The sequence below is a fragment of the Thermobia domestica genome, chromosome 9 (genome assembly GCF_964235325.1).
Source record: "Thermobia domestica chromosome 9, izTheDome1.hap1.1, whole genome shotgun sequence".
NCBI lineage: Eukaryota > Metazoa > Arthropoda > Insecta > Zygentoma > Lepismatidae > Thermobia > Thermobia domestica.
The window spans coordinates 109,987,147-110,011,560 of NC_137462.1; the positions used below are offsets into that span (position 1 = coordinate 109,987,147).

At 34.7% G+C, this 24,414-nt stretch overlaps 1 long non-coding RNA gene across 2 annotated transcripts in view; it reads left to right on the plus strand.

Moving 5' to 3' along the window:
• LOC145694930 (uncharacterized) overlaps positions 1-24,414 on the plus strand; it is a 230,717-nt gene that overhangs the window by 103,851 nt on the left and 102,452 nt on the right. For both annotated transcript variants that reach the window (XR_014133071.1, XR_014133070.1), the window contains exons 2-3: positions 10,661-10,890; positions 14,586-14,657. This is a non-coding gene — a long non-coding RNA (uncharacterized LOC145694930). The remainder of the gene's footprint in view (positions 1-10,660; positions 10,891-14,585; positions 14,658-24,414) is intronic.

Here is a 24,414-nt window from a genome sequence, read left to right on the forward strand (position 1 = left end):
GTGATTGGTGTTGTCTGAACACATGGAGAATGTTGCGAAGTACTTCTGCAAATCTCACTACTTACTGTATATATATATATATATATATATATATATATATATATATATATATATATATATATATATATATATATATAAAGAGAGAGAGAGAAATGTATATATATATATATATATATATATATATATATATATATATATATATATGTATGTATGTATGTATGTATATGTAGTCTATATATATATATATTTCGGGGAATAATGCGAATAGATCTTCATTGTTTAAAGTTTTTATTTTAGGATAGATCTCTAGAATTCTGCCAAGTTCTCTAGTGATTTCAGTGAAGGCTCTAAAGGGAAATCACACCTATCAAAATTTAATTTTCATAGCTAGAAACTAAGGAAAGAAAGATTACCTAAAGCACAAATTCATATATACAGCTTTCTAAATCTGTATGAAACTTTTCTCGCTTAATTTATAGGGTTAAATTTTAATTTCTATAATTGTAATTTCTCCCTAGAGCCAGCATTAAGTGATTAATCACGAGGAAAATACAAATGGTTAATTAGTTCACCTATGTTACTTCTTTCGCTAGACTGAAATGCTTCAATTTTTCTCACTTGTGGTTTCATTGTTCTCAGTGAAATGTAGCAAAACAGGTAGAAGAGAGATTGTCACTAATTTCAGACCAAGGAAACAAGAGAAAAGTCCTAGGATATCGTGTTTCAGGAATCTACGAGAAAAAACTCACATTTTTCTGTGTTTGAATTTCTGATCATATATATTTTTGTGTTGTAACTTTGTTTCTTAATTACGAGATTCCACATTCCTCTGAACAATGGAATGGGGAATATGTTCGTTTGGGATGAATATGTTCGTGAAACTTCTTTTCTCAGAGCCGTTATTTATAACCATTTGCAGGATCCTTATCCTTGTTCCCTTAGATTAATACCAGATAATTTTCTGTCTTCTACCTATTTTGCTGCATCTCACAGAAAAAAATAATGGAAGCTATCCAATCTACCAAGGAATTTCATTGGTATTGGAACTGCTTTGAAATAATTGACTGTATTGGCATACGAGCCCAAAACAGAAAGATAGATACTATCGAGTTGTTATAGTAAGAATTTAATCAGAAATCAGTGCAAGTAAAAACTATATACTTTTTACATAGATGAGGTTAGGAGGCGATCGTTTTTGACCCTTATTATATTATTCAAAACTATGAGTATTCTTTTAAAGTTTAGGCATTAGTTTCTTTTAAAGATCTTTTAAAGTGTGCCTACTTAGTTAAGACATTATGTACGACATGTGTTATAGTAGTTCGAAATGAAAACGAAGGACACATTTTGAACAGGATCCAAAACTACATAAGGTTTCTATATAATTAACGTTTCTATGATATTAAGATTTCTATGTAATTCGTTGGCAGTCCATAGTAATTTAGAGGTTTCTCGTTTGTATGTTTCTAGAAGTTTATGATCCCTTTTCAGTACTGAGAGCATATGAAATGTGGCTCTATAATTTAAGGTGAAATCCGAATCATTCAAGGATCTCCCAATTGACATTGAGCTCGGAACCACGTTCGCCGCGCTAGACCAATGGGGAAATCCGAGATCTAGTTCATATCTAAACGGTTAGCTTTTGCACAGGAGACTGTTTTGATTCCCTGTAAAGTTAGGATACGACATTAAGAAGTAGATCCAAATCTCCTACAACCTTGGCACTGTAAAGATATGTTATTTGTTAAAAATAAATAAATAAATAAAATAAAATAAAATAAAATAAAAATAAACAAATTAATACATTTGTTGCATTCTGTTTTAGGTATCTATTACTGAAAACTGCAACCTCAACTCTGTACATACAAACTGGCCCGTAATGAAATTAATTAACCCATCAAGAGAGCCCCTGGTTCTACTCCAGCTTTCGCTGAGTGGGCTTTGTGACGGACAAACATTGTGTGGGTAGGCTTTCTCAGAGTTCTTCCTTTTTCTCTCATTTTTCTCATTCTAGTATCACCCATTTCACTATTACCGTCTGTGTATCTTAGCCTCAGTGCATAATCGTGGGACGTTTCATATATTTTCATCCGTCAAGGGAAGTGGTTCAAATGAACATTGTTTGAGAAAAGCGTTGGTAATTTTGTGAATTAGTATCTGCTTGTCTCACACAGTATTCCCGTACCAAACAAAGCAACAAATAAGCATTAAAATTACATATTAGCTATTAAAATATTTCTTTTTTTATATATATATCAAAGTTGTAAAAGTTATTTATATAGCGCAATTATACGCTTTTCTCTCTATAATAAAATGCAGTTGACCTAGCTGTCGGTTAATGCATCGATTGCCCTTGATAATTTACCCTTGACGGTTCATTATTAACCGTTAGTTCCAAGTTAATTAAATTCACCAACTTAGTGTAAAATAGGAATAATATTTGCATTTCTCATAAATTTCATTCATTGCTTTTTATAATGAGCTTTTAAATATGTATTTCATTTATCCATCATATAAAATACAACTAACTACCTTCACTTCTAGTGCAAATACTCCTTTTCTTATTCTTGTTCTTCAGTATCTTAATCGAAGCTTCTTATATTTTAGGTGCGGACGTTTATTCCAATGACTTATATCACTTATATGATATTAATAAAATTGCATATAATAAAGTTTGGAAGTTTATCCGAGTCACTGATTTGAATTGTTATAAAATACCGTTTTTCATCGCCTTGAGAAATGTCTTACTGAATAAAAGCTTTGTTCATTGTATATATATATATATATATATATATATATATATATATATATATATATATATATATATATATATATATATTCTCATCTTTGTGCCATATTTCAAGAGATCCAAATAGAGGAGATATGATCTTTCATGTTTGTTTACACATAATTTCTAATATTACAAATGCTTTAACTTGTAATAATAATCCATGTTATAGTAGAAATTGCATTAATAAATCTAATCTTGAAAATTTCCCATTGATTCTTCTTTAAATAATTCCTTGATTCACATTAAATGATCGTAACTAATTACACCGTTCAACCAAAAATAATTAAGAGAAAAGATTTTTTTTATTATTCTGGAGAAAAGTGTGATTCTTATAGACATTTGAGAGCTGAATTTAAAAAAAATAGATAAATATCTTTATTTTTTCTTCATCAGGGTAGTTAAAAAACAATCAGATGCTTAATTTATTTGGATATTTTCATGTTTAGTTCTATAGATTGTGTTCACATAATGGTAGAAGTACTGACTGAAATTCAAGAAGAAAGCCTATAATATTTAAAGAGTAACAGCTGACACAGTATTCATATATTATTCGGTTTCTAGCAAATACAGTATTCTACAAAGAATATTTACAAAGGAATATTTACAAAGAATAGACAAAATTTGAATAGAATATCTTATTTCGTCCTTTCGTACTGAGTGTCCTTCTTTTCCCAAATTATTGTCCAGCTTCATTTGGGGATAAATTTCCCTCCATACCGTTTTTCCTTGGTAGCTATATCTTTACGAAATATCTCCCCATAATTGTCCGATACATTACTGCAACTTTCTGGGAAAAAGTTCAGATTTGAATCCCTGAGGACACTTGCATGAATCTCGAAGGACATGTTGCATGAATCCTTAAGGATACATTACTTTCAAGGACACGTTGCATCATAAATCTTGGTAAATTTTGAATCCCTGACTCACAGATTTCTTGTATTTGACGTCTGTTCTACTTTCAAGAAAGTTTTGTGTTGCTTCTACTGCAACATATCCATACTCGCTTTTCTTCGTTTGTTAGATCTACTTCAAACCTTTAATCTTGTTGAAGTCGTCGAATCTGAGAACTTACAAATACACCATGTTTACTTTTCGGTCTGATACAAAGAAAATTTGTGTTTTTAAAAAAAAAACTGTTAATTAGGACCAGTTACAGGTGAAGTTGCAAGCTTCACGAGATATTAGATATTTTTCCCTTTGCACATTTTTAAACTTTTCTCTTGACACTACTTACTTACATACTGAATGTCAACACGGAAAAAAGAATTCATTGAGATACTATGGATATATACAGGGTGGTTTTAAAGTTAGTACCTATTTGTAACAATCAATATTTCCAAAAGTATACAACTTATCATAGTTTTATTTCCATTAAATACATTATTAAGGTGTATCATTTGGTTATTAAGTTACATTTCAACGTATGATCCCGCATTTTCCACATACTTCTGGAATTTTTTAGGAACAGAATCCACGGCTCATCTTAGCATCTCAACTGGAACATTACAAACCCTTCAGGAATGTTTTGTTCAAGATTGTTAATATCCCTTGGTTTTATTTTGTATACTTGTTCCTAACCCAACTCTAAAGGAAGAAGTCGCATGGGGTTAGATCGGGATTGCGTGCAGGCCATTGTGTCGGTCTCCGGTGGCCAATCCATCTACCAGGGAATTTGTCATCAAATCATATTCTAACTGTAATTGGAACTCCATCTTGTATAAACAGCAATTCCCTACCATTTTTTCATTCCTGAATCACCGGCCATACATATGTTCGAAGCATTTCCAAGTATCGTTCACCGTTCCTGATTTTTGTAACACATATGGACCAATTAATCTATTAGTGGTAGACGTCATTCCACACCAGGCGGTTACCTTTGGTCTTGATTGCACTTTTTCCACCGTTACATTTGCTGATAGTTTTTTTTTTTAATTGTCTTAAGGTTAAGCTCTGCATTCGTACGTCGCTCTTTCCTCCATCATCTCTGCACTTGCACCACCGAGCTTCAAACTTCATACCTGGCGGCAATCTAAGCTCTGTCTCCTACGATGTATACAGCAACCATTTCGCGGTTTTCACTGGGTCAACTTCTGAAATCATAAATGGTAAACCTCACATTAATAAACGGTGTTACAGGCTAGCTAGAGCTGATGCTAGTTTCTAGGATAATCTAAATTTAAAAAATAGGTATTCAATTTACAACCACCTTGTATATTTACACTCGCTTTGTATCTCCAAAGAATTGTAATAAATCAATTTATGTTCATAGAAATCAATGTTTTCTCACTGTGACATTGAGTTAAACTTTCTTCACTATCTGAACAGGAAGTTAATGCCAACATTTGAAAAACTCAAAAATTCGAAAGTAATGTTGCCAACTATTTATACAAATTCACTATATTTGCTGGAAATGTGTTGATCCATATGTTCAAATTACTGGAGAATTATCCCCGACAGTGAAATTCTGATTGTCAATTCTGTGGCACCATACATGAAACCCATAACCCACAAAATTTTGAAAATGGAGATGATGGTACCCCTGGACTTCTACACCTTTAACACAACATCCCTCAAATAGTTAATGTTGCATGTGCAATAATATAACAGAAACAGAGATGTCAAATATTCTGGACATCTTTAATGAAGAAATTTCCATGCATGAAACCCATGACCCACAAAACGTCTTTTAATTTTATTTTTTCAATTTAGTACAAGCAGCGATACAGTTTGTACCGTATATAGATAAGTATAAAATATAGGTAGTAGTGGGTACCTATAGTAGTAAATATAGGAAATGTGATTTACAAAGAGCTACCCCACTTGTATAACGGTAGGAGGCCCATTCAAACAGCGAAACTAGCAGATTTACAAAAACTAACTGCTTTTATTCCAGAAGGGTACGACAATTTTTATGCTGGTGTGCGTAGTACTGCAAAGAGTCCCATAAAGCTTCGTAGTAAGACAACAGGAGTCCACATAATAGAAGTAGACTCTGACACTTCCATTGTGACATCACATTCGTAGTGCCTCTTCTCCTGTGAAAGTTTACTGTGTTTGTTGCTTTTTTTTTTTTTTTTTTTTTTTTGAAAATGATAACAGAAGCATATGTTTAATGTATGAAGGATATCATAGGCACCAGAGAGTATGTAAATATTTTTACAGGGGTTTAAGGAAGTCGTTAACCTAACCTAACCTTTTAGCTATTCCTGAATGATATATATTGATCATTTAAGTTTTTGTTTACTGCAGCTTATTATCCCACTAGTACCTCCAGTGTGTAACATTAATAACCAAAGTTTTAAGAGATGTAAGCACTAATTTGAGGTTATGAGTTTCATACACGGAACACCTTGCTTTGAACATGTGAACATTATTGTTTATTATTATTATCATTACTATTACTATTATTATTATTATTATTATTATTATTATTATTATTATTATTATTATTAGTAGTAGTAGTAGTAGTAGTAGTAGTAGTAGTAGTAGTAGTAGTAGTAGTAGTAGTAGTAGTAGTAGTAGTACTAGTACTAGTAGTAGTAGTAGTAGTAGTAGTAGTAGTATTGCTTCCTATGTAATGACATTTCAGTTAATGCAGCTCGTGCACACATTGATATTGACAACGTATGGCATCAATAAATAAAGTTGTACAAGATATATTCACTACTTTTAACTTCATCTATATTGGCTCTGCAACTATTACTCAAATAATTAATACTTTTCTAACCAGAGTATATATTTATTTATTAAAATTAAAAAAAGACGTAACAGTTTCAATAACTTAACGTTATCTTCATCAGAAGTTTATGTCTGATGAAGATAGCGTTAAGTTATTGAAGCTGTTACGTCTTATTTTAATTTTAATAAGTAAATATACTATACTCTGGTCAGAAAAGTATTAATAATTCTCTTCACTAATTTACTTAGACTTGATTTTCTTCTGTGTGCTGTATGATTACGAATCATGTTCGCTTACTCTGAGGGAAGAACGCAGACTGAAAGTATTTGAGAATAAAATACAGCGGCGAATATTCTGACTCAAGCGAAACTTCCGTAACAAGGAATCGCATAATTTATACCGTTTACCAGACATTATTAGGATCACCAAGTTTAGGAGGCTCAAGTGGGCAGTTCATGCAGCAAGAGTGAAATAATGTAAGAACGGTTTCAAAATTTTAACTGCAACTTCAATCGGAAAAGCATCATTAGGAAAACCTAGGCGCAGATGGGAAGATGGAACTCGCAGAAATAGGAATACAAAGTAGAAACTGGATCCAGTTAGCTAAGGACAGAATAGAAGTCAGTGGAGAGCTTTTGTAAACCTTCGGCATTGAACCTTCGGAATCCACAGGCCATTGAATTAGTTAGTTATGGTTGTAAGAGTGGTAACTTTTTTGTTCATGAATGGTTTGATTTTGATCATATGAGTCTTTTAGACAAACTATGTCCCTGAATTTTCTCGAAATATTTATTAACGTACCATTGCTTTCATTCCTTGCTGTTCCTATTACATAGCCTACAGAATAAATTCTTGAGATATTAACAATCCTCAATTTTGAATGTATTTAGATCCCTTTTTAAGTTCAACTTCGTTTATTTTTTATTTTATTTTATGTTTTATTTGTTTTATTTTATTTATCCGCCTTTCAAAGTTTCAATATTTAAAGGAAATGTCGAGTTGGTTAGTTGGAGTGCCGAGGCTACATAAGACATGAACCTACAGTTTAAGGTGGAACAAGAGCCACCGTAATGCGTGTAACTTTCAAGGTTCTGCCACCGACTAGTATTATATTTATGTAGATTATATTGAAGGTAGGAAAACATTACATTTTGGTTTTAACGAAAAGCATTACAAAATGTATGAATCAACATACATTTAAATTCCAGAAATAAATAAATATACAACGTTGGTTGAACATCACAGTAGCATACGGTACTGTATATTGATGTATTTTTTATTCTCACTTTTTTAGTTTTACTTTTTGCATAGTGTCAAAAAAGAGAGAGAGAGAAAGAGAGATGAATTCACACTCGTACCATTAATATACACAACCTGCTCTGGAACATATGCTAAGGCGAGGAGGCTCCGAAAGGTGAATGAATTCCTAAAGACATTTCTTCTACAACTCTAGCTCAACTGGAACCTGATATAAACCCATTCTTTATTCAGTCTGTTCTTTCTGAATACGCCTACGCTCCTTGGTGATTGTGTAGATCTTAAGCGAACACAATCAGCCCAGACTATATTAAAGGTGCAGACGGTACCTGGGATGTTCGTGCACACGAAAGCTAAGTTCATCCCCAGTTGCTCTCAACTTCCCGTGGCTAAGGATAAGAACCTGAATGAACAGTGTTATGACACATGAGTTATTATTATTATTATTATTATTATTATTATTATTATTATTATTATTATTATTATTATTATTATTATTATTATTATTATTATTATTATTATTATTATTATTATTATATGTTGCTTCTGAAATTGCTCAAGGCATCAGACAATAAGCTCGTATGACCGACTAGCGGGAAGGAGGGACATATGCAATATGCAGGGTTTTCGAAGGGAGGACCGATTAAACAAAGTTGGAAACCTCTGTTCTATACTTTCTAATCTCTTCAACCACATTTCATATTTAAGAAGAATTATTAAACTCACGTTATAGCTGCAGAAATAGAAAATTTATCGCTGCGGAATCAAAAAATTTGTTTTCGGGACTATTTATTCTGTCAAGTTGAAATAGTCAGAATAATTAATATTCTCTTTCTTAAGTCAATCTGTATATTATTTTCTCATATCCTTCTTCGTCTCCCCAAACTTTGGTTTCAAACAGGTTTCTTAACTAGAATTGTACAGGGTGGCCCAAAAGTAGGTATACAGCCCTGCATTGATCAAGTATAACATTTTAGTTTATGGGTTTATTTGCTTCGGCTCTTCCGAGCTTAAGATGTAAGTAAAAACACATTAAGAACAAATCATAAAGAGACTAAGTCTACTTGATGAATAACTAAGAAATTATATAAAATACAATAAGCTGATCAGTACGGTACTGTATACCTACTTTTGGGCCACCCTGTATATAAACGGCACGCATATTCCCCATGGGGGAGTACCACCCATCTTACACGACTCGATTTCTTGCTTGAAAAAGAATATCAATCTAAAGCGTAATAAACTTTATACTTTACAATAAGAATTGATTTGCCAAATAAACAAAATAATAAATGAAGTATTCGTTTAAAAGAAACAGAGATATTAAGTGACTTGGCAACACTGATAGTTGCTGACGTTTTCACTTGGGCAAACATAATTGTAACATTCAGCTGATATCCCCTGGCCTTGCTGTGTGGTTTTCCTTTCTCTTTCGCACTACAGCAACCGTTGACTGTGAACATTTTTTTCTTCCTCTTCTTCTATGAGCGCTGCTTACATCATCACGAGCTCAGCTCAAGAGTATGGCATGACTGCCTACCCGCCTCGTTTCCTTGTTTATTGCCATGCATGTACGTACCATTTCCTGACGGAGTAAGGTGTATATAATAATACCTATATACACAAGAGCCAGTACTCAACCAACAACCAATGCAGGAGTGTTATGTAACAGCTGTCACCTTGAATGTATTCAGCGTTTTCCTGTCCTTCAGTTTTATTTTTATTCTAAAAATAAAAAAGAAAGAAAGAAAAAAAGGAAATTAGTATTGTGAAAATACAGCGAGAATCAATCGTATGCAAAATAATTGCGATCACGAGTTAAATGATCTGATGTAAAAAGGGGAGGAAAAAATATAGTGTGTAACAATTTTGTTGCCTGTGCACAAGAATTAAGTTAAAACCTGGGAAATGAATTCATTTCAACCTTTTCTGACGTCACGAGCAGCAACAAGTAAGAAGGTTATATTCAGAACATGTACTGTATAACGCTATTCTGTTTATACACATATATTGGCTTGGATAGTGAGAGAAGTGAGTAAATGGGCATCATAATACTTCTCGTCACGTAACAAAATTACTGAAAACGGTCTTGATACAATCATGTAGTAATAATAACAACAACATAATGTGTAGCTTACATAAATATCATAGTATACATGCAGATTGACCTCAATATTTTTAACACTGGGGTTTTTCTCTACCTACACAATTAGGTTAGATTTATGGTATGTGAGGAATGGTTGGTTTTCATTTAATATATACGGATTTTTTTCGGCTTCTGATTTTATTTTTATATATGTTTGCTCAGGGGCGTCATTTTAGATTTTGTGTAGGGAGGGAAATGCAAGATTATCTATAAATATGTGTCTTGTATTTGACTTTTACTTCTTAGGCACTTGAAGTTTAATTAATGACTGAAGTAGATTTCCATGTATTTCAAACTCTGAGGAAGATACAATTTCCCCATCCTGGCCCGATAAATATACGCCTCTGTTTGTCATTGATAGTGTAATTAATTTGTTGATCTTATGGAAGTTAACGTCTCTTTGTAACACTGAGACAATACGAAGTAGGATTTACGGTTTAAAGTGTTGTTTAAACCAGGTGTATCTTTAATATTCCAACTGGGACTCGAACTCTGAGTCAGTGGCGGCTCTTGAGGGAATTTAGATCACTAAAATTTAAAGTTTTATCGGTACTACAAGCTAAGAAGATAAATTTAATATCCTAATTGTTGTGTGAGTGAATAAGGACGTTATAGATATTATCTTAGATAGAAGCGATAAAAATTAATTTTTAGCAATGTGACTTCCTTCAAGATCCGCCATCGAGCAATATGATGTATTTATTCTTCAATGTAGCTTACTTGTTGCATTTATGTTATATTATCAATGGCCTATGATGGAAAATGACTGGAAGCTTTCGAAATGTAGGTATGGAGAAGAATGGAGGGAATTAGCTGGGTCGAGCGGAAAAAGAATGAGAGAGAGATGGCTAAGAAGGAACTGTTCCATGAGAGACGTGCTACAGGATATAGTGGCAGGAAAGAGATGGAAGGGGCGAAGAAGACTACAATTAATGGACGATATCGAAACAGAAAAATCGTATGTAAAGGCGAAGAGGTTAGCGGAAGACCCTGGAGCATGGAAGCTTCTCAGTTGCAGTAAGTGACCTGCTAACAATGGCAGAAAACCTTTGATGATGATTAATAGCCTATAATAAGAAAAGTGTAATTAAATTGCATTTGTGGCAACTTTACGAACCACACATTTCCCATCATTGCAACACGTTCTTCAGCTAACCTCTTTAACTTAAAATAAAGTTATCAGTCAATAGTAATCTTTTTCCTTCATTCTATCCATTTCTTCTTATATATTGCTCTAACCAGTTTATTATTATTATTATTATTATTATTATTATTATTATTATTATTATTATTATTATTATTATTATTGTTATTGTTATCTCAGGTTATAATAATACGTGCATTACTCTAGAAGAAACAGTTTAATAAGTCTTTCTCGTTATGGTAAAGTAACTAATCAGTATTTGACTTTTTAACGATATAAACTATCTATGCCATCTTTATTTCTTTTAACCCATTGATTTATATGGGAAATTGTTTTCTTTTTTCTGTTTTCTTTGAACCTGAGCAGAAATTTTCACAAATGAGATTTTACGGCATTTTTCTTAAAGTTTAGTTAAATTTTCTTTACTTTTTCAAAGTCAGTTGCGTTATACATCAATTTAATATTACTTAAATTATGAGTTAATATTTAACTATGTAATTTAAAGTGCTACATTTCTATGTTTGTGGATAATACCTTTCGACAATGAGATCTCACATCAGAAATCACAAATTGTACAAATATGACGTTTTCGCTAATTTCAGAATGTGTGTAGATTTCTCCAGTCCTCATTCAAAATTCGAAAAATGTTCCAATATTTTTCTATTCAATGTTTTAGAGGTCGTTTTTGAACCCATAAGATTTTAACATTATCGCTAGGGTGTTGCCAAGGTTGATATTCTTGTGTTAGGCAACCAGTAGAAGAACTACGCATAGCGGGTTGACGGACAATGCAGGCTCTTTGTTTCAATCTGAATGGCAAAACCTATTGCATGTTGGCAGCTTCAAAGGCCTATAGAGCCTGCCCAAAAAGACACTTGGACATGGATTTATAAGAAAAAATATTTTCATTCGACATCATCTACGAGTATCACTTAGAGTTTGCCACAAGCTGATCCCAACATCTATATACTAAAATGCTACGTTTATATGTGTGTTTATAGAAATCATTCCCTTTGTGAGTCCACCGTTCCTTCTTTAAAAGGATATGTACAGATGTGGCAAGGAAGTGGGAAGGAGGTTCATGCTCATGTTAACAAATGATGCGTTATAAAGCGCAGGTTCAGCTAATTAAACGTTAAAATTATTTACATTATACAAAATGTAGTTTTCCCTTTAGATAAAGTTGAAGAAAAAACAGTAAACTTCCAGTTCATTTAAAGGAAAAGAGTAAAAAGTAATTTCTTATATAAATCAATTGACTAAAGCAAACAATGATGGCCCAGGTATTCAGCATTATTAATATCACAAGGGGATTCAGGCTACGAAGACTGGAAATCTTGCTGATGTAAGGTCTATGTATCAAATACGACTAGAATTATTATGGCTCCTACTTTTCGGAACTAGTGTTTTGTTCACAAAAAAGCTTTACGAGCAGCACTGAATAAAACTTTATATAATTTTGTCTAAGTATGTTTGTATTCAATCTATAACTCTACATCAAACATAAGTAATCCAAGTATAAGCTGTATTCCTGCCGCATTTGCGAAAGGAGGGACGTTAGATAGAATATACCAGTACACAGAGAAGTCCATCCTTTCAAAAGATAGAGCGCAACCCCCCTTCCCCGCAAAAAAACATCCTTCGCCGCCCCAAAGAATTATCAATCTCTTCCCAAATTTACTATTCCCTCCAAATTTACCATTCTTCCCCCAAATTAACCATTTTCCTCCCAAATTTACCATTCTTCCCACAAATTAACAATTCTCCTTCCGAAATTTACCATTTTTCTCCCACATTAACCATTCTCCTCTCCAAAATTACTATTCTTCCCTCAAATTAACCACTATCCTCCCCAAATGTACCATTCTTCCCCCAAATTAACAATTCTCCTTCAGAAATTTACCATTCTTCTCCCACATTAACCATTCTCCTCTCCAAATTTACCATGCTTCCCCCAAATTAACTATTCTTCTCCCAAATTTACCATTCTTCCTCCAAATTAACAATTCTCCTCTCCAAATTTACAATTCTTCTCCCACATTAACCATTCTCCTCTTCAAAATTATCATTCTTCCCTCCAAATTAACCATTCTGTTCCCTAAATTAACCATTCTCCTCAGCAAATTTATCATTCAGCCCTCCAAATTTACTTTTTTCTCCCAAATTCCATATTCTTTCTTAAAATTTACCATCTGCCCACCACATATACATTTCTTCCCCTAAATTTATCATTCTCGAGTTTGATTGTATCCTTTTCAATAAAAACAAATCATGCTCCTTCCTTTCAAATAATCCCATGCGCTCAAACTGTACTGGAAAACCCAGGTGTAAGAATCCCTATACCAGTAGAATTCATATATACACAAACGTTTCAATTTGTATTTGTTTTCCGGACATTATAAATTTTATGAAACAACTGAAACATTATACGTTATAAAGGTTGGGCTCTTTCATAATGTTGGAAAGTATAGTGAAAAAGGTGTCAAAATGTCAAAAAGATTTACACTTATTGTCAGAAAGAAATATTGTCATATACGTAAATCTCAGGTGTATATAAAGGTAATTAAATTGACATTAATTGTTTTTGCCCTCAATTACATTAAAAGTGACATACATGAAGATATTTATTACCTGATGTAGTATTGTTAGTAATTTCTTACAAACACAGTATAATGCAATCAACCATATTGAAAAACATCATATGTTTTTCATCCCTCTTATAGGAATAATTTTCAAAGAAGAGGAGGGTGAAGAGAACAAAGCATGAAATTATAGTTTTACTAGAATATATATATATGTAAACATTTTACAGTAAACTTACAACGAATCGGTGGAAAACACATTGATACGACAGCATTTATATAGGTAACATAAATATTAAGATATGATTCGATTATTACTTTAATACTAATCTTCGTTATTTACTCGTAATATCAACCTACTTCTCGTGTTACATTGAATTGGAAATTAATGGTAGCATACTATTTGCCAATAACTCGCTGTAAATTTACTAAAACTTTCAATGTTACAATTTACAGTCATAGTTTACATGAAAGTTTTCGATCTTTATTTAGTAAATTATTTTACCGTCTCACGATTATTCAATCTACTCCAAAGGAGAGAAATGATTAATATAAGTGAACGACTGTGAAATTAACTATTGTGTTCTCCAGCCGGGAATCGAACCTGGGATCATGTGCACCAAAGGCACACGTGCTTACCACTAGATCAGCGGGGAGGGATTTCGAACTTTATGAGGAATGTATAGGTGGAGCGCACCCTTCAGAGCAAATATTTACTAACAAGTACTTACAAAAACACGAAGAAAAATAAAGCTCCAAGCATCTTACAAAACAAAGACAGAAGAAGGTAGGTTTCAAAAATTCGTATTGATATACTGTACAACATAAACATAAATCGTGTAGACACGTCATAAATATAAAGTAGTAGAAGGGCAATAAAGGAATGATAATGGGAATTAATATCCAGAATCATACTTCAAAAATGTTGATCCTCTCTATGTGATTTGATTTAATTTGATTCATTGGAGTATAACGTTCTTTTTCAGCATCTAGGTTATACGGGACGGAACCTGCTGTTTAAAATGGGATCTCAAACACTGCACAGGTTTGTAACCGAGGTAAGTATCCAACTGGGAATTATTTAAAGGCCCGCACGTGATATCCATTTGACTACAAAGAGACATTCCCTTAGCATGTGGCTATTACCAATTTTTAAGACGTATTCTAATATATTTGAATTTGCTTTAATAATTGGATTGATTGGGAATTGAAGATCTCTTTTCGGCATATCTAGGTATAACGAATAAAGTTGGAATCCGGGCCACTGTAAATAAAGTAATAACCGTACTAGAATCGAATCCAGGATAATACACAGAGAGAGTAAGCGAGTTAGCCACTTCGCTACAGAGAGCACATAAGGGTGAAAGTATGTGAATTATGATTGAGCATATTATTATTATTATTATTATTATTATTATTATTATTATTATTATTATTATTATTATTATTATTATTATTATTATTATTATTATTATTATTATTATTATTATTATTATTATTTACTTTTTGGATCTTTCTATAACCTTAACTCCTATTATGTAGTCAACATTTCCGGCGATGTGTTTATTAAGACTTTTTTTTTTTTTTTGCTTACTTTAGCCAGTGTTTGTTGAATTTCACCATAACTTTTCAGTAACGAGGCCATATAAGATGTGGACTTAAAGTTTTAGGTGGAACCCGAACCAATGTAATGCATTCAAACTTTGTAACCTTCTCCCACTGGGAATCAAACTCGGGACCACAAGCACAAACGGTACACATGCTAGCCACTAGACTAGTAACAAGACCTACTTTCACAATTAATATCCGCCCTGTTATAAGTGCGTCCCACATATTACGATATATCTTCTATATTCGTATAATACAAAATTTCTTGTACCCCAGATGATTTCCACTCAGAATATTTAATAGATAAAGTAACTTCCCGGGTTACTCCTCAGACGTCCGTTATCGTTCCAGAAAAGAACTTGAAAGGAAATTCCATCACAAAGTCAAAAGGACATACCTCGTATAATTACTCTTATTGAAAACCAAAAGCTATGCAAAAAACGCAGTTTTGATTGCATTGAAATGAAAAGTAGATTACATGCCTTCTTATACTGTACTTACAAATTGCATAGCTCTCCTGTTTTACGATTCCTTCTATGTCTCTTATGACATTGCTTTTATGACATAGCGAAAGAATACCAGTCTTTGTGTACGTGTACTTGTATCCCACATGTCAATGTTAGAGTAGGATGTATAAGTAAAAATTGAAATTTTAGAATTTTGCAGAATTCACATATTAATTTTTGTACCTTTCAACTTCATGTTCCTGTACTAACGTTTCTTAAATGTTATAATATAAAAAGACCATCATTTTATTTCATCTAATACAGATTGTCTGTAAAGTTTGGAACCACTGTCAATGTACACTTACAAATTTTCCACCACGTATCTTTGAATTCTCTTCAAACATGTAAGAACAAGAGTAATCGTTGCGTGTGCTTTCTCAGAGATTTTCGTCCTTCATTTGGGACGTTCAATGCACAAGGGGATCAAGTCCACATTTTTTTTTTTTTACAGTCAGCGACAAAAGTTCTTTCCATTTAATGAAATTAATTTCGTGAATACCTTCAGAATGGAAAAGAGTTGAGTTGAGTTGATTTTGAGTTTAATGTCCCTTTCAGCAGCGAGGCTATATGAGTCGTGGACCTACTGATTAACGTGGAATCCGAACCACATGAGCTCCCGCCGGGAATCGAACCCGGGTCTCCCACGCCAAAAGCGCGTATGCTAAAAGAATGGAAAAGACAATTTGAGTACAGTTTTCAGTAAATTAAAAAGAATGTAATTTTCTTTTCGTTCGAACCATACAACCGTTATTCCCAAAATAAATTTTACCAAACGGGAAAAAAATTTTGTCTTTGACTATACACATTTCATCTTTAAGATCTCTAGCTGAAGCTCCTTTCAGGGATTAAAAGATTCCAGTCTAGATGTTCATATCTACGAATATGTATTCTAAATAGATATTCTACGGAAAACGGATGAAAGGAGACTTAAAATCCTTTCCAATGGAGAATCATGTAAAAAATTTAGCTTCGACGAACGAAGAGAATAGGAATTACTATAAGAAAGTTGGGAAGAGAAAAATATTACTACAATACAAATATTTTTTTAAAGAACGAAATTTACTGGTTAAGAATATGCATACTATCACAACTATTTTATAAGTGATATTAGAATGAATTATTCTTATGGTAGTTCGAAGAGTTAGACAGCAGGAGGAACGGTTATTGTGGGGGTATGCAAGTTTCTTACTTCACAGTAAGTTATAATTTGATAAATATAGAATCATGACGAAAGAAACAAATGTTTCCCATTAGATTATATACTATCTTACCAGATTTCACTTCCAGACAGATCTTCTTACACTCACTCAGCGCTTTTCTTGTGCAGATCCTATATCGTCTCCTAACAGTATACATAGTCAGCGCACACAGGTATCTGATCCCCTACATTTCAAAATATCTCTTTACTGCTCGTATTTTATCTCAACTAGTTGTTATATCCGAGCCTTCGGCCAGCTGTGCACTATAGGTTAAAGGTCTACTTGTTTACATCTAACTAATTTATTTATTTATGTATTTATTGAATTAGCCCATTAATCAACATGTAGTTACACAAATATTAATACTCAAATTTATATATGGTTACGGCCTTTGTCTTGTTTTAAAATAATTTACTTGAAACAATAAAGTTTATAAGTTGCAATTAAATCTTCACAATAGTTTTAAATCGGCAAATTGCTTGTACGGTAGCGATATCTATTGGCATCAAGCATGCAGGATATAGCATTTATTAGCGTCGCTGATTGCTATTAGGAATAAAGGAAACACATTAATATGTTGATATTTTATAAATAGAATATAAATCAATTAAGAAGAAAAACACGTACGAGGGTTGGCTGATAAGTTCTCGGCTCGACCCCCTTCCGAATGTACTACCCAGATGTAATTGGTGTCATGTAAAATGTTGATCTTTTATATGTTTAAGTACCAAATTTCACGATTCTACCATGAACTGTTTTTATTTTACAAGTAATTGAATGAACCATGGCGGAGCCAGATGTCAAATTCACCGAAGAGGAGTTGCGAGGTGTAATGAAGTTCTTCTTCCTGCAACAGAAGTCGCCCAAGGAAATCCATGGTTGCATGCTAGACACATTGGGTGGGCAGTGCCCTTCATACTCCACTGTGAAAAAATGGTGTGCGAACTTCAAGCGTGATGAATTTTCAACAGAAGATGGTGACAGACGTGGCAGGCCAATGTCAATGTCAACTCCGGAAAAAGTGGACCAGAATCATGACCTGATTTTGAGCAACAGACGGATTTCGCTTCAGGAGATAGCTGACAAAGTGCACATATCCAAAGAACGTGTTGGGTCAATAATCCATGATCAGTTGGACATGCGCAAGCTTTCTGCGAAATGGATTCCGAAATGTTTGAACGCGGATCAGAAACGCGAACGTGTGAGATCATCGCAGGTGATTTTACAGCATTTTGCGAACTCCAAGGACGATTTTTTGAATCGGCTTGTTACCCAGGATGAAACGTGGTTGCATTACTTTGATCCGGAAACCAAACAGCAGTCATGCGAGTGGCGCCACTAGGATCTCCAGGCCCCAAAAAATTCAAAGCACAAAAGTCCGCAGAGAAGGTGGTTGCCTCAATATTCTGGGGGTAAGGATGGGTTTTGCTCTCAGACTACCTTCCAAAGAGCCAAACCATAACTGCAGAGTATTACTGCAGTCTGCTGGTTACGGTAAAGGACACTATTAAAGAAAAGCGCCGGGGAAAGTTGACACGAGGTGTCTTGTTCTTGCAGGACAATGCTCCCGTCCACAAGGCTGGCAGAACAATGGATTTTCTGAGGGACCTAGGGTTTCAGTGCTTTGACCACCCACCTTACTCGCCAGATCTTGCCCTTTCTGATTATTATCTGTTTCCAAAACTCAAAACAGCACTGAAAGGACAGAAATTTCACAGTGATGGAGAGGTGATAACAGCCGCAGAACAGTTTTTTTTTTTTTTTTGCAGACCTTGAGAAATCTTTTTTTTTTTTTGGGGGGGGGGGTTGGAGAAGTTGCAGCATCGAAGTGCCAAGTGTGTTGACCTTCGAGGGGACTATGTTGAATAGCTTCACACTTTCATGCCTGCAGCTCAAGTCCTTCTGGGTCGGGCCAAGAACTTATCAGCCCACCCTCGTAAGTAGGGAGAAATTCGTTTGTTTCAAGACTCCTGATATCAATGGTATAGTTTCGCTTCTTCAAGCGAAGTACAGTTCGTATATAAAGAATGCCTCTTCTACATGTGGGTGACTCGTGCCATAAATAAGTCATCGTCCGAAGGATCTTGCGGAAAACACCCCTGGTAAGTAAATGGCCAACCAGAACCTTTATTACAAACAATTGACAGTCACTTGTAAACTTTAGGTGGACTCTTAGCTATTACAGTTCCAAATGCTGTCCTTTAAGTCAGTGCTCAATCCCCTGTTCCCAAGCTCAATTCTCTGTGCATTCTTGTTCTTACATTGCCTACATCTGTTTCATATTAACCATAGTATTGGGAAGAAAGAAGAGACACAGGAGTATTATGATGTTGCAATCCCGCAAATGCGGTCAAAAGAGGGATTTAGTGAGGAAGGTACGCCGTTGTAAAAATCAGCATGAGAACTTGCAAGAAATTTGCAGAACTGCACTTCTGTTGAGTAAACGCACTATATGCGAGACAAGGTTCTAAAATTTAATGAAACCAAATATACATCTGAGCAGTGACGTATCCAAGGGGGAGAGCTATAGCGGCTATAGCCTCCCTTGACGCTCAGGTATACACTGGATAAAATGAGCTTCAATCCTGCTTTTACACTGGATAAAGCTGCAAATTATGGTTTAGCACCTCCCTTGATCATATCCTGGATCCGACAGTTAAAGGTAGAATATGAACCATCATAATGCATTCACAATTTCAAAGTTCTCCCACCGGAAAATCAACCCGGGTCCATGTTCATCAAAGCTGCACGCTAGCAACTAAGTCAGTGAGGAGGACGGGGAATCAAACCCAGATCACCTTCATCATGAGACTACAACATTGACAACAGGGTCATAGTGGCTCATTGGCAGTACCGGTGCGAAGTAGTCGAACTGTCTGAGGTGTTCGGCTGACAATCGTGAAACAATTCTCATTGGAGTACGGGTCCCTTTGAGAAGTATGGTTTTCATTTTTAACTCTTGTAGCTTCTGTGTTTATATCACTGTCGAATTGGATTAAGTAGAAAAATGATTGAGTAGAAGACCATAGAGACAGATATTCCGAAAAGGGATATTTAAAAATTAGTTGAGCGTTTCCCTCTGATAATAGAGGTCATTGGTTCGATTCCAGGCCATAGGAATTTGTGGTGGACAATATCGTGTCCTTAGGTTTTCTCGGGATTCCCCACGTCCTCTTACATTCTCATTAGAATAGTAGTTCTTTCATGATAGTTCACTTTCATTAATCAACCATCTCCTTCAGCCTAAACGGTATACACGTAAGACCAGGGGCGAATCCAGGACAGACTTCTGGGGAGGGCGGTGGGTTGTCATACTGCTACTTTTAAGGGCTCCAAACTTTGGAATGGGTTTTATTTATATATAAAAAATAAGAAAGTTTCCTCTTCTGCAGGGGGCGATCGCCCCGATGGCCTCCCCCCTTCTGAATCAGCCCCTGCGTAAGATGTTAAATTAATAATGTCATTTTCTAAGGAGTTTGGTAATTCTTTTATATATTTAGTCTGTTTATCTGTCCATTCGACCGTTCGGGAGAGAAAAAAAAGTCAAGAACTACTTGATGCATAACCATCAATTTTGGTCACGATGCTGAGGGTCAAAAGTTTAGGACTCGAGTTCGTTGACGGAGGTGATTCATCCACTTGATCCGAAGATATGGTCCTCCATGCATTCCTATACGGGGACACAATATTCTAGTGGTTAGAGCGTTGGACTCACGTTCACGTGGTCCTGGGCTCGATTCTTCCAATTTTTGGCGTCCACCCGACATCATGAGGCAAGTTGGGAAGTCACGTGAATAAAAGACGTGATGGCTACTAAGTCTAGAAAGCTCTCAATACGCCTGTTAAAGACAGGGCTACGCAGCTCGCTGATCACTTGTTCGTCGCTAGGCTGAGCGTCGTTCAGGCGGTCGCTAACAGACGGTGTTAGAGCTGCTTAAGCCCAAGAAAGGACTGTTACGCCAAGTGGTTTTCGTTTGGTATGTATTCCTATTAGGGATGGCCACATTTTCCGGAAAAACGGAAAACGGAAAATATTTTTTCCGGAAACCGGAAAATTGAAAACGGAAAACGAAAAATTTTCCAGAAAAACGGAAGACGGAAAATATTTTTTCCGGAAACCGGAAAATTGAAAACGGAAAACGAAAAATTTTCCAGAAAAACGGAAGACGGAAAATTTTCGGAAAAACGGAAACGGAAATTTTTTCGGAAAAACGGAAACAGAAAATTTTCCGGAAAAACGGAAACGGAAAATTTTTCGGAAAAACGGAAGACGGGAAATGTGATTTCCGGAAACCGGAAAATTCTTTTTCCGGAAATGGCCATCCCTAATTCCTATAGTGCGTTTTTATAGGTGCATTACCCCTAAAGTTGTATGCAACCTAAATGTGCCTAAACGTCAGGTTGATTTAATACCATACAGTTACTTTCAGGGCTTAAATCAAGTTCATTTATATGATGTACACGTGACACTGCTTCTTGGTTAAATAACTCCTCGAGAAACAGTAATTAAAAACAGAAATATTCAATCTCGTGAGATGAGCTAATGAGATAATAGTTACTAATCAATGTACACAAAGTGTGGAATACGTAGAAAGAGAAAAATATGCATCCATTATCTAACTCTTCATTAATCAATTAACTGAAAACTAACAGCCAACGTTGTAGTTTCAATGAATATCCATTCCCTTCTTTAACTAAATGGCGTCTTTGATATTTACTTAGCGGCTCCCTCTATATGAACAAAACCCTTGACCTTGTCTCGTCATTCTGTGGATGGCGACAACGCCCATTTTCTTCCCAAGTAACCTTCCAGAATCCCGTGGAAAGCATGTGATTGTCTCCTAGCAATCACGCGACACATCAGAAATACCCAATTCTCTTCGAAAGGCTTCTTTTCTGCTTCACAGCTATTTTTATATCTACCATTTCTTCAGTTTCTTTTTCTTTCTTTCTGTTCTTCAATTAACACGTTTCCGTTCTTTGGTGTGAGAAACACAACCAATAAAAAACTGGTAAGTTCTCTTGGTGACAATCAATGCTGGTGACGATGAATTTGGAACATACAGTTTAACGTAGCAATGAATTTGGCAAATACAATTTAACGTATCGATGAATCTGGCAAATACAGTGAATTTGACAAATACAGTTTAACTTAGCAATGAATTTGGCAAATTCATTTAACGTAGCGATGAATTTAGCTAATAAAGTTTAACGTAGCAACGAATTTAGCAAACACAGTTTAACGTAGCGAGAAATTTGACACATACAATTTAACGTAGCAATGAAATTGGCCACTGGCGTCTCTGGCCAAGGCCTGATTCAGGATTTTCTGAGGGGGGGGTGCACCAATAACTACCAGTACATTTGAATTAAATTTGAGTTTTTTTTTTTTTTTTTTTTTTTTTTTTTTAATGCTTTTAGGCATTTGTGATGTGAATGAGGAATTCCTTTGGAAATGCTAAGTGTCTGCTCTCGATGAATTCTTTTCTTTCAACCTTCAGAAAACTGACTTCAGAAAACTATTGATTTTGCAAAACTCACTGCTAACGTCTCACTTTAGGCAGTGTATATTTACAACGAAGGGGGGGTGCACGTGCACCTTTGCACCTCCGCCTTAAATCCGGCCCTGTCTCTGGCATGTAAAATTTGGGGGAGAATCCAAGAAAGTGATTTTAGTCGTACTAACTAGCCCAATCTGTTTATTATCTTCGATTCCGTTTGTTATCTTTCTGCTTACCTTCACGGACCCCCTGAGGTATATCAAGAACTCTGTTATAATCGTTTCACAACCTGAATGTTATATTCCAAATAAATATAACTATAATTATTTATATGTTATTCTGGCGTCAGTAAATAAATTAAATTGGAATAAAATATTGAATATTTTGTACTTGAAAATATTGGGGGGATGTGTCCCCCTCGTCCCCCCTCCCTGCCAGAGACGCCCATGAAATTGGCACATAGAATCTAATGTAGTGCTGTGCCTTCTAGACTTCTAAATGCTATGAATAAATATCGAAAGTTTAATAAAAAGGCTATATCCGTTTGTCTGTCTGTTGACAGATATCAGTACAAAAACGCTAAAAGATTAATCGAGAACCGGTTTTTTGGAGTCGATTCAGCGTACCAAGAATAGGTTCCATCTCAAATCAGAACTGGTTGAAATTAACTATTTCCAGTTTCAATGTTGGGGATCGCGATATGGAGCAAAAACGTTAATAAATATCGAGTAGTAGTTTCTGATATAGATTCCGTACCGAAATAATATGTTCCATCTCCAAATGTATTCGTCTATTATTATTGGGAGTGGTAGAAATCTACTCATACTTCCGGTTTAAGTTATAATCTTCATATAGCAAAAACTGAAAGAAAGGAAAAAAAACTTTCATTTTTGTTGGTATAACTTCCCGTGTCTCAAGAATAAAGTTCGATCTCTGATCGGAATCCTTACTATACTGAAAGATTTTGGTCCATGTGGTCCCGGTTGGATTCGCGGTTGGAAAGCACAGAAAGGATTAATTTTATAAATATTCACTTTCATTTAATCATCCGTCTCCTTTACCCTAAAGGCATAAGCGTGGGATATATATATATATATATATATATATATATATATATATATATATATATATAAATATTAAATATCATAACCTGGAAGTATTAGATCTACCATGCTCAGTTTCAACTTTGAGTTTCCATAATTTGGAAACGAAACTCACTTTCTTTTTTAATGGAATAGTTTGAAAATTTAAGTCTTACAAAAATAAATAAATAATCATGAGAGGCTAATATCCATGTTATACAACCTATGAGCAAAATTACCTAACTCTTATTTTTGTTTTCGAGGGAAGACATTTGCGAAGTTGTAAGATAGAAATTTCCACTTTAATTGTCTGTGACGTCACAGTTTGTTACTCCCTTTCTTAGGAAGCTAAACGGAAAGAGGAAAGAGGAGGCTGGTAACCCGACGTTATTTAGTTAAAAAAAAAATGACGCCAGACAAACAAGAACAACATATACCGTAGCTGGTGGTTGATGGTTTTCCAAGCACATTACTTGTGGACGATGACTACGCATATACTGCCAACGTGTGTTTATCATCTTCTACCTCATCCCTTCCCCTCCTTTGCTCATCGTGTTTCTCTCTGCTTTTCTCAGATTGTAAAAGTGCGCCCCTACGTCATACACCCACCAATTGGAAATAACACCAAGTACCATCTACTCTCTTAAACCTCAATCAATTCAAACCGAAGCCTGTAAACTTCCGGTTTTGATATACATCAATAGAAAGGGTAATTGATAGCCAGAAGCAGTTATCTGCAAACAATTAAGTGACCGACGACTATTTCCTCTCTATTGAAACCGGAAGTGGTATAAATCTACTACTCTTCCCGGTTTCAATATTAACTGAGAAAATAATACGCCATAAAAATCAAATTCCTTTACGTGGTATACACGTGACACACTACTACTTGTTCGTTAATATTCAACACGTAAAAAAA